The sequence below is a fragment of the Trichoplusia ni genome, chromosome 5 (assembly GCF_003590095.1).
Source record: "Trichoplusia ni isolate ovarian cell line Hi5 chromosome 5, tn1, whole genome shotgun sequence".
In the NCBI taxonomy this organism is placed as follows: Eukaryota; Metazoa; Arthropoda; class Insecta; order Lepidoptera; family Noctuidae; genus Trichoplusia; species Trichoplusia ni.
The window spans coordinates 2,630,484-2,643,312 of record NC_039482.1 but is presented as its reverse complement, the minus strand read 5'-3'; the positions used below and the strand labels follow the sequence as shown (position 1 = coordinate 2,643,312).

The 12,829-nt window shown below is 35.2% G+C and overlaps 1 pseudogene; it reads right to left on the bottom strand.

The window, feature by feature from the left end:
* Positions 1 to 9,501: 9,501 nt before the first annotated feature.
* On the bottom strand, positions 9,502 to 11,395 carry LOC113493870 (annotated as a pseudogene).
* Between the last annotated feature and the right edge of the window lie 1,434 nt (positions 11,396 to 12,829).

Below are 12,829 nucleotides of genomic sequence, written 5' to 3'. Positions count from 1 at the left end.
TGTTTCCTTTTATGCAAGGCTTGGTCTTCGTTGATCTTTTTCTAGGTTGATACTCGAAAATAATCATAGGTAGTTTTTTCTTATGAAATGATTTTATCGTCAAGAGGCTTACCACTATACCTTCAATTAAGACTATGAACGCTGCAGTTTAATTCAGTGTCTCTCAGTTTAAATCGAATATATAAGTATACATTTAGTTTATCAAAATTATTATTTTGCATTTACCTGAACAGTTTGACATCAAAACCAATGAACAGGAACAATGCATATTTTCGACCGCCAAATACAACTGTTCTGATGTCACAGTAAATAGTATATGTATGATTAATCCCTTCATATGCCAAACAAATAATCCAAATAAAGCGAATAATGATTCGTTGAGCTAAAAAATTAAACATATATAATACGCATATACTTATATTCTGTAACTCAGCTAATGGTTGGCGGAGCAAAACTTTTATAATTCAGAAGAGACTAAAAATTCTACGGCAAAAACCCACTAGACCGAGAAAGAGATGGGCAGAAGAAATTAAAAAGATAGCAAGAATGCGAATTGTAAGAGGCAAAGAGAGAACGGCATAAGCAAAGGGAGGCCCAGCAATGAGTTATCAAGGCTAATGATGATGATGATCAAGGCTAAATGAACAATTTATTGGTTTCTTCCTTGCCATTTAATAATAGTTTAGTAGTTATTTTAGTCATACTCACGTAACAAAAGCCACCAGTACTACAATGTTTATTGGTCTCTATAAATATTTGAATGTAGACTATTGTATGAAGAGCGACGTCTAAAATTTCATGAAGAATCTGGAAAATTTTAAATGAATAAAAATATTACCTCATTCAAAAGCGCCCTATTGAACCGAAATATTTAATGGTACTCACGGGTAGTTGATAAGTCAATATAAAGCTATTATAACATTTCAGTATATTTTTATAAGCCTCGAATAATTCATGACAATAAACTTCATCACCTTCTGTAGACCTGATACTCATGATTTTCATATTCAATAAAGTGAAACTTTCCTTTATAAGAACTAATAGTCTTGCAGCACAGATAGCAAGTGCATCGAAAAACAACCAAACAAAAAAGTAAATGACCAAATAAACTGGTGCTCCAAACATGATGGTAACGACACTTATGAGGACATAGCTGAAAACCATTGTAAACATACTAATACAGTTCCATAATACATATTTCTTGAATTGCATTCTAGAGCTGACAAATCTGTGAACCTTTTGATAATATAAGACAAACTGGATATTTCTATTTGTTTGCACAACCATCAAGATATAGTACATTAAGAATCCAAGAGTGTAAAATACTATGTCGAAATAGGATGTGATGTAAAGGGAATTCAAATTTGCATACGTAAGTTGTGTTGTTCGGTCGATGTTCAGCCAGTATGTACGATTTACATTGATTACAAAAATTACTATCGGTCCACAGAGCCCTAGAAGTCGATTTGACATCACGTTCTTATAAATAAAATTATTTCTAATGGAATATTTGGAACACAAAAGCATATTTTGTAAGAAGTTTAGGGATTGAAACATTGTCTGAACATCTTTGTCGACTGCGTAGTATGTAATTACTTTTACTCTGTTTCTCTTTCGATTAATCCGGTTTTTTGCTTTCTTGATAAAAAACATATTCTCAATACCCACAAAAATATCTCACACAACTGTTGTGGTACAGCTTTAGAAATAATTTTGGGACGTGGGACCGGATTTGATGTAGAAGCTGCGAAATTCATAACATTAATACTATTTGTCTTCGGATAAGTGTTACTTTATCTATCTCTTGCTTCCAATGTTACTTAGTGGGCATTGTTTTTATTTTATTAAGACTTGTTTAGTTTAGGTCACTTGTAGCAATAACACAGCTCTTTAGCTCTCCAAGAACCGTAGTGCTAACGGCATCCAACAACTTACTCGCTTACGATATGAGTCATCGTTTCGATAGTAATTTAATTTCCTTTGGGTAAATACATTCTGGCTTGTCATAATTGTTATTTGAAACATCAAATAGAACATATTTATTTACATAACATGTAACCCCCTTAGAAAATAAATTTGAAGCACTACACCATATATTTAAAGAAACGAAAGAATTAAGGGTGTTTTTTAGCATGCCTTTAGGTCCAAATGCTTGACGGTTTTTCACATAGGATTTTTAGCATAGCATGTTCTAGCATTTTCTAAAACTCATCATCTGTAGATATGAAAACCTATACGTTACTTTTCTTTTCAGTTATAAAAAGAGGAAAGTCATTGTTAGGCAGCGCAAAAATTAAGCGAGAAAAACAATTCGATGAAAATGAAACCTTCATCTTATTTAAGATTTTTTTAAATATTTAGATTTTTTAATTATGAAAAACAAACAATACGCAAACTAGACTACAGGAATGCAAATTGCAGAATCACCAAGACATAATGTGTAAGCAGCTCCAAAATTCGCCAGGGTAGTTCTGCATCTACATAGAATAACCCACACGCACTGATCTTGTTGGATATTCTTGCAAAGCCTCTTCTCTTTAACTGTAACACCAGATAATTTATCATTAAAATTATAAATTAATTATAATTTATTTATAAATTAATTCCTTAATTTTAATCATGATCAGCTCCTGATTAAAGACTCTGTAGCGAGTTTGATTCGAACTGGTCGGGCAATCCGGATAAATAAACGCGTGAGTAAACGGTTGCATTATTTTACAAATTATCATTCTCACGATGGTTACTAAAATAACAAAATATTATACTCTTTTACCTGAACAACTCGAAACCAAAATTTGTGAACAGGAACATTTAAAATTTTTGACTTCTGAATAAAATTGTTCTGCTCTCACACTCATACCTATAGACAATAATAAGGACTTGAACAGCCATAATCAATAATTCCAAAATTGTGACTTCGGGTCTCGGCTCTGTGAAGTGAAAAAAAGAGCAATTTAATTTGATTACGTACGCAACGATGAAGACATTTTCTAAAAGATGTTTCGACGATCAATTTTTCGTTTTCTTCACGACGTTGGGAACAAAGCAAGTCCAGCCTTATAATATGATATCGTAACCTATGGACTTCGGAACTTTGAATTTAGGAGGAACTTAGTTGTAAGCGCTCAGGGTTGATTTTGGCCCACCATCACCTCTTAATTTAAGATTGATGCAGTGAAAGGGCGACAACGTACATACGGCATAGAGCGATGCCTCTTTTCCACAACTACAATAATATTTCTTGAGGATGTGATAATAAGCATGGCAGATTATGCTTCGTTGAGAATGTTTAAAATATTTACTACTGGACTAGTACTGGACAAGTTACACGTAGACGATCGGGTTCTTCCGATTAGCGTTTATTACAAATTGTACATAAATCAGTGTATGAATTGTCACATCTAATATTCTATTAAGAATCTGAAAATTTCAAAATATGTTCGTGGCCTATTTAAAAATAGTAATTAATTTAAACAAATTAAAATAACACACTTACAGGATGGCGGTAAAAAAAATGTAACCGTCGTAACATTTCATTATATTTCTGTATGTCTGCCACAATTTATAAGAATGGCCTTGGTCTACTGTCGTATATTTCAACCTTTGTATTTCAACATTCATTAAAATTACACTATTCTTCAGAAGTGTAATAAATCTGATAGCATAAATGGTGCAAAAAGCAAAAACTGTGTTAAAAATAACTAAATACATAGGAACATCAATGGCTAAGGACGTGGCTAATACGGCAAGAAGCCAAACGGCTATGATGAGAACTCTAGCCCAACTCCAGTAATCAAAAGACGTACAAATGCCGATGATTTTTTGATAATTTAGGACCAACTTGACATTGGTATTTGTCTGGACGACATTCAAGATGAAAATCACGAAGTATCCGTAGCCATAAAAAAGAAAATCAAAGTAAGAAGACATGTACATTTCTTCGAAATGCAATCTTATTGTTTGGTCGTTATGAAATCCATAGATGCGAAATGCACCCATTGCTGAATAAAAAATTGCTGCACATAGACCAATAAATTTAAATAACATTGAGTTTGGATAAAGAATATTATCTCTGATCGAGTATTTTGGGAACAACATAATGTTTTGCATCAGGATAATGCGAAAAAACAGCGACTGAATATCTTTGATTCAACACGTTTTTTGCGTTTTTCAAATCTATTTATGACACACACTTTCCCTTAACCCTGAGCTTCTGATTTTTGATGAAAATTCTTCATGTACTTAGATGTTACCGGTATTTTGTTTCTAATTTGCTTCCACACTCACGGTTAGTATTCAGAGTAAGACACAACGCAGCCATCGTAGGCACAAATTTAATTAGGCTAAGTGAGAACTTGATCAATTGTTTGTGAACATCAAACTGTTCAAAAGTCCAAAGTCCAATAATATAAATATTATGTTAAAACATCAATAAGGCTCACGCAAAGGTAGCACTGTGTTACCACTATTCCTAGATTTATTACTCTAAATAAAATTCAGCCACAGAATAAGTATTGTATTTACTAGGAACGTGACTGACGTTCTATCGTGTCTATCATCACATTTATTTGCACTCTTTGAGAATGAAGTATTAATGCAACGGGGTCGTCTGAAAGGGTTATGGTGACCCCGGTACACGAAAGACAAAAGAAGGAACATGGGGACGTTTGAGTCAGTAGATGTCTGACAATTCCTTCCGCTCAACCCAAAGAAAGGAGTCATTTGATGATCACCGATCCGAAAAAAGAGTATGAGGTAAACGCCCAAGATAGAACAATCTAACTAAGCTATCCTGGAATACTGTATTGAATTTTTTTTTACAGTACGATCCTTTACAAAAATTTGAATTGTAACAATACAACCACATAATTTGCTAGTAGACCGAAAATACTCAGTGTTAGCTTCGCGTCCACGGCGAATAACCCACACGCACTGATCTTATCAAATGCTGCTCGATGGAACCGATGGATGTTCTTGCAGAGCCTTTTCTCGTCAGCTGTAACGTTTATATTTTAGTTTATGATAAAATCTAGAAATTAGATGATGGCTCGTACATAATGGGAATTTTAGGATCACTTTTGTTTTAAGCCCGGGGTGACATCAAAAGCTTAACATTTTTTGTTAGCATGATAAAATTTAAATCTCAAATTAGTATAGAAATTGTTATTTTCTTACCTGAATAGTTTGTCATTAAAACTTGTGAACAGGAACATTGCACATTTTCGACATCCAAATAAAACTGATTTGCATTCACGGTCAAGGCCACATGTAACATTAAACATTTACACAGCCATACTAGCGTGTAAGCAAACAAAACGAACGACTTTTCCTAAAAATACATCCCAAATTAAAATAAATTTTAGTGTGAAGAAATAGGTTAGGTAATATATTATCTGAACTTACATAACCAACGACTAAATAGTTTTTTTGATCCAGGGAATCCAACACCATTTGACAATATACTATTAAATGAATAATCAATGCCACTGTCTCGTGTAAAATCTACAAAATTTCATACTTTTAATTTACTATTTGAGGAATACCAATAACACCATATTAATGTGTATGTTAAATCATAACATATTTTCAACCGACTATTAGTGCATTTAAATCCCAAAAAAGAAACAATTCGGATAAAATCATTGTCAAAAGCAAAAGTTCAGTAACTCTTTTAAAATAAATACTATAAGAAAACTTACATATTGCTGAAATGACGTAACTAAGATATTGTAGCACTTTATAATGTCACAATACGCCTTAAACAATTTCTTACAGTTTTCTCCACCAACATTAAAGTTTATAAGACTCTTAATTTCCAAATTCATTAAAATAAGTTTGTCACTCAAGAGGTTTAGAAGTGCCGTTACGTAAATGATGTTGGTATCGATAATTATCATAACAAAGTCATTAAAACATATATAGATGGAAAAATTCGTTGTAGCAGAAAAAAATGTCGTAATAATGTAATAAATGATAATCATAATAACACTCATCCAATTCCAGAAAATAACATTCTTAAAATAAATTCTATTGACGAAAACATTATAAACTTCCTGATAACTCAAAACGAACTCGATATTGGACGTTGTTTGAATTACACTGACGACAAAGTTCATGAAAAAGCCGTAAAAATAAAAAAAAGGATCAAAGAAAGCGTTAATGTATAGGGCAGTGTAGTCTGCTATCAATGACTCATCAATGTAGGCCTCATAAGCGCGATACGCATAACCAGCTGTATAAATGAGTGTTGCACAAAATCCAGCAACTTTATATATCATCGAATTTGACAATATGAGATCCTTGCGAATAGTATATTTGGGGAACAGCATAATGTTTGGGATGAAGTTCAAAGGCAAAAGCATCGACTGCAGATCTTTGTTGACAGTGTTTTGAATTATCAAACTTGTCTTCCCTCGTTTTATCCAATTTCGTATCTTCTTCAAAATCGTCGTTTTCATCTTTGGGTGTTTTTTAATTAGCTTGCTGTTTAAGTTTAATATGGTCTATTATTATATTTTGTACTCTAGCCGCGTATGTACATGCTAGGCACAGGCCTCATTCCATAAAGTTTGAACATTGACAACCACGTTAGCTCACTGCGGGTTGGTGATTTCAGAATGTTTTCCTTCACCGCTTTCTCAGTGGTGTCTAAGAAGGTACTATTCTTGCGTTAGGATCAAACTTGCAGCTCAAGCTTACAAATACCAACCATAGCCACTATGACCAAGATCTATATTAAACTTATAACTTTAGAAATTATTATTATCTTTATCTTCGTCATGTGCCCCACAATTGTTTTCACAACGCGCTATTTCTGTTTTCGTAACGTAAATAACGTTCTTGGCTTACTTTGTAAGTCAAATAAAAGTCATTAGGGATATAAATTTTCATTAAATTACACATTATGGACTGATGTCATAACTTTTACGAAATGAGTAACTTTTTTAATTTGTAAAACTGTTTGTGTGTTTGTAAAACTGTGTTGTGAATTTGTGAAACTATTAGAATTAATTTTAGTAACCAAATAAAATAATAATAATAATGAATCCCTACTAATATTATAAATGCGAAAGTAACTCTGTCTGTCTGTCTATCTGTCTGTCTGTTACGATTTCACGTCTAAACCACTGAACTGATTTTCATGAAATTTGGTACAGAGATAGAGTTGACCTTAAGAAAGAATATAGGATAGTTTTTATCCCGGACGAGACATCTCTTGGAAACGCGATATAACCGACCTCGACGCGGATGAAGCCGCGGGCGAAAAGCTAGTAAATAAATATATTTTAAAAGGCTTTATTCATATATTCTTTAAGGATTATACAAATTTGAACTGCAACAATACAACCAGATAATTTGCTAGTAGACCGAAGATACTCAATGTTAGCTTCGTATCCACGTAGAACAGCTCACAAGCACTGATCTGTTTGAAGGACGCTCGATGCAAGCGCTGGATGTTCTTGCAGAGCCTTTTCTCATCAGCTGCAACACCAGATATTTTATTATGTAATTAAGAAATTAGGTAGTTCAAACAGAGAAGGAAACGGAAGCTGTGGCTTGGTTGTGCCAACGATAGCTCAACGTTTTTTTTTGAAACAGAGTTCAATCTTCAAACATACACTTTATTTCAGTTTAAACAAGCCAGACAAACGAGTGCCATTTAGACATCTGTCAACTCCTTTTTTCGATTAATTAATTACGTCCTTACCTGAACAGTTTGTCATTAAAACTCGGGAACAGGAACATTGCACATTTTCGACATCCAAATATAACTGATTTGCATTCACGGTCAAGGCCACGTGTAAGATTAAACATTTAGACAGCCATAGTACCATGTAAACGAACGAAGCAAACGATGGTTGCTAAAAAAGAATAACAACTTCAAAAGCAGTACGAAAGAATTTTTTGTGGTAATAAGTATTGAAGCACTATATTTTCTGAATTTACAGAACGTTAAAGACAATGCAAATCCGCGAATCTGCCATACGTAAAGTCAGCGTAGATCAGCAACACATTTGTTTTACACAGGAGATTTAAACTGAATTACCTTCCTTTTTGAACTTACTTAAAGACTTAAATAGGTACAGTTAGATATGCGGAATCATATTTTGCAAGTTACGTGGATTTTCACTGTCTCGACAAATTAACTCACCTCTAGATAATCATTTTGATCCAAGGAGTCTAACAGTATTTGAAAATAAACTATTCCATGAATAACCAACCCCACCGCCTCGTGTACAATCTACAAAAGTTTTATTATCAGATGAATCCAAATTGTTATGTAAGGAATACTCAAAAGGCTATTTAAATATAAAGAGCATCATTTCAAGATAAATGTGAAAAACTTTTTGGGTGAAATCAATACAAACTGGAAGAGTTTCAAAGATTAATACTGCAATACAACTTACAAATTGCTGAAATGACGTAACTAAGATATCGTAGCACTTTATAATGTCGTAATACGCCTTAAACAATTTCTTACAATTTTCTTCGCCAACTTCAAAACATATGAGACTTTTGAATTTCAGAATTAATTAAAATAATTGCATTATCTAATAGGCTTAGTAGTCTTGTAGCGTAAATGGTGTTGGCATCAATAATGATTATTACGAGATCAATCATACACACATGGATAGGAGCACCGATAATAATTGAAAAGACAGTAAAACCAAAGTACCAAATGATAATTAAAATAACGTTGATCCAATTCCAGAGAGTAAAATTCTTGATGTAAGTTCTAGAGACGAAAAAAGTATGGACTTCCTGATAATTTAAGACGAACACGATATTGGTTCTTGTCTTCATTACACTGACGACGAAACACATAAAGAACCCGTAGAAATAAAAGAAAACATCAAAGTAACAGCAAATGTTTAGGGCAGTAAAATTAATTGGCATTTCTACGCTGATATAGTAAATACGATAGACATAAAACGATGTATAAATGAATACAGCACAAAGCCTGCAACGTGAAACGCGATAGAGTTTGGCTTTATAAGGTTCTTGCGTATGGAATACTTAGGGCTAAGCATAATATTCGGTATCAAATTCAGAGGCAAAAGCATTGACTGCAAATCTTCATCGACAGTGTTTTTCATTAACACACGCGTCTTTCGCTGCTTTATCCAATTCCATATCTTCTTCAAAAATGACATTTTCCTCTTTGGTTTTAGTAACTAAAACTGCCTTTCAAGAATTTAATATACCCTTTTATATATATAAGGTTTATTCAACATTTTTTTGAAGAAGGTTTATTCACATTTAGAAAACGATGAGTTACTTACAGCAATTCTCATAACTTGAATGAATTTGTTGATTAAAACGTTTTTACTAAGTTTTAATGAAACTCATTAGGGATATAGAATGTCAAAAAGATACTTGATCATGGAATATCAACATGAAATTGATGTTATTAAGCAACTATAATATATAGGTAATGATAGTTACTTACGACTTAAATTGTAAAATTAGTTTGTTCAAAATTGCCATATAATAATATAATAACATTTATTTAAAGTAACTTTGACTCATAATATACAAAAAATATCAGTAAACACAAAAACACAAAAACTTGTTAGTAACACTTACACCTATGTTAGTAGTTACATTTTGGGCTTAGATCTGTGTACGCCATAACAGCCCGTGAGAAATGGCACAGCAGCGACCCAAGTACACACAGTCAAGCCTGCTTGCTATCATGTTCAGAATACTGTTGGAGCTGGCCCGCACTCTGCTCACCAGGGATGCGCACCTCTTACGCATTGTTGCATAAAAACAATCTACTTGTGCATCTGCAAACATCCCAGATGCGCTACAAAAGCGAGGCAGCCCCACCAGCACTCTAAACGCATTATTATACTGGACGCGGAGAGCGTTGTATGTTCTTTGCGTATATCCTGCCCACAGGCTACATGTGTAGAAGTTAGTGCAGTAAGCTCTAAAGAGGGTGAGCTTGACCTTAAGTGAGCACCGTGCAAACCTGCGAGCTATCATGTTTGCTCGAACTGACAACGCTCTCCGCTCCCGCTCAATGTCTTCATCGTCCTTGAGACTAGGCGTTAACACATGACCAAGATATTTAAATCTGAATACTCTTCTCAATGCTGTTCCGTTGAGTATTAGAGGTGGTATATTATCATGTGTCCTACCCTAGTCTCAAAAACCATGATCTCAGACTTTTTGCAGTTATACACCAACCCATGGATTTGGCGTACTCCTCACACAAAGACACAAGTTTCCTCAGGCCACAGATTGACGCACTCAGCAGAACCATGTCGTCTGCGTAACTGATATTATTAACACAAACCCCGTCTATGAAACAACCGACCCTGGTCCCGCTGAGCTCGCCAATCAGCTCATTCACATACAGGTTGAAGAGCGTAGGCGAACTCAACCCCCTTGTCTCACCCCGCACTCCAACTATACGGAAGAGATAAAGCCCCAGCCCCATCGAACATTGTTGATCTGGTTCCCATACCAATACTTGAAGATGTTAACTATTTCAGTGGGCATTTTGATATTTTTGCAACTTTTTCCACAAGTAGTCGTAGGAAACCATATCAAATGCCCTGGATAGGTCGAGAAAACATGCGTAAACAGATGTCGCGCGCTGCGTGTAGTATTTTACAGCATGCTTAAGACCCAAAATTGCACTCTCTGTAGACAATCCTGCACGAAATCCGAATTGATTGTCATACAGACATAAATATTTATTTAACTGAGTATTAAGCATGCTGTCCAATACCTTCGAGATTACTGTGGCTAAGGAGATAGGCCTGTAGTTTATCCTTATCTGCTAGATCTCCAGTCTTATTTTTCACAATAGGAACTACTACTGTTCGCATCATATCACTCGGTAAGTAACTATGTCCTACACATATATTGTATAACATTGAGAGGACTCTAGACATGTGAGCGCCTGCATATGCAAGTGCTCGATGCTGAGCCCGTCATGACCCGGAGACTTACCTCGCGACATACATCTTATTGTCTTTTCAACATCTTTAGACTTAAATGTTACTCCAATTTTCATGCCCGGGCTCAACATCGAGCACCGACCTTGATGGTCCTAATGGCGAGGAAACAAAGAACTTTTCTTTAAAAAGGTTAGCTATGTGTTCTGGTTCACTCACACCGCCAACGCTCACAGGTATTGGCGGCCTAACCTTAAGTTTGTTAGTGTGTTTCCAGAAACCACGAAAATCATTTTTAGAATGATGTGAAGCCAGAATATCCATTCTTATTTGGTTCTCATTATTTTGACACCATTTTAACCTAGATTTAAAACTCTTCTGGCTTCACACATCTCACTATAGGCATGTCCAGATGTAGGCTTACCGTAGTCAACCCACAGTTAAAAACTTTTTCCTGGCCTCACTGTGAGCCTCGGCGACATGTTTGTTCCAGCCCACCACTACTCTCCTAGCATGTTTTACACAGCGTTCCCGACCGACTAATGCCGCTTCACATAACGCGTTTACTATGTCTGCATACAGTCTATCTATCACTTTTTTGTGTCTCAAATCCGTAATAAGTATACCATCTTAGCTGGCTTCGGTTTATATGAGACGAGAGTAAGGGGTCCGTCAAAACAAAACATCGATGTTCCCACTGGCCTGGAGCGACTGTTTTTCAGTACTTCCGGTATCTCGCGTTTGTTTGATCGCACGGTTCCCACAATGGTTAACTTATACGGTTCTTGTAGTAAGTTTTTTGCCAAAGGGATTGAGGTGAACCAATTGTCACACGTAATATTACGACAACTACCGTGCACAGGCTTTGATAACTCCTTCACGTAGTATTCACCGAGTGGTACTCCGTTGGTCTGTGTTCCTCTTCCCAAATAAGGCATTCCATTTATCATATACTTTGTACCACTGTCACACATCATGAGGATTTTTATTCCATACTTACTTGGCTTGTTTGGGATATACATCCTAAAACGGACACCGTCCTCTAAAACCAAGTAACTGTTCATCTATGGTCAAATGAGCCCCTGGAGTGTAATTTTGTATGCACTGATGGATAAAGAGATCCCATATTTTTCTAACAGGAGTAAATACATCGTTTTCTCGAAGTGTGGGCCGTATACTTTTGTCATCCATTCTAAGACATCGTATCAAAAAATCAAAACGATCACGACTCATTACAGAGACGTACACCATTGACAAAGATCGATCAAAGAGGTCATCTGTGGACATGTGGTTATCTTTTCTCACTGCTGTCATTACCAGAATACCAAAGAAAGCATAGATTTCATCTTCATTCGTGTCACGAAATGTAGCACCTGTCATAGATTCCCGACGTTTCAATGATATCTCAGCATTTGTCCATTTTACAATTTCCGAAATTATCTCATCAGTAAAAAATAGTTTGAAGCATAAAAGTGGGTCATATATATTGCGGCACATACGCGTCGGACCTCTTTGAGATCTGACAATGTTCAGTGCAGAGACTCGCTACGCCTCGTGGACTTTGAAGTTGACCAACAATGTTTATTCTTACCTCTAATAGTCCTCTGTGGCAAGGTCAAGATTTTGTTAGAAGCCAATGAAGAACCTGGTTGTTCAATAACATTTTGTTCGTCTAATATTTCACTACCGCTTGACGTTGGCTGCACTTCATGTACCTCATCTATAAACGCTTCTTCTGTATCGCTCTGGACGTCATCTTCACTTACGTGATCTGATATTTCACTGTCAGAATCCTCACCAACAAGCTCGTCATCGCTTTGCAGAAGAGCAGAGAGGATATGCTCATCGTCTAAAGAACTACCCATTTTATTATATATTAGTCACGATATCTATAACAAGAAAATATATATATAATA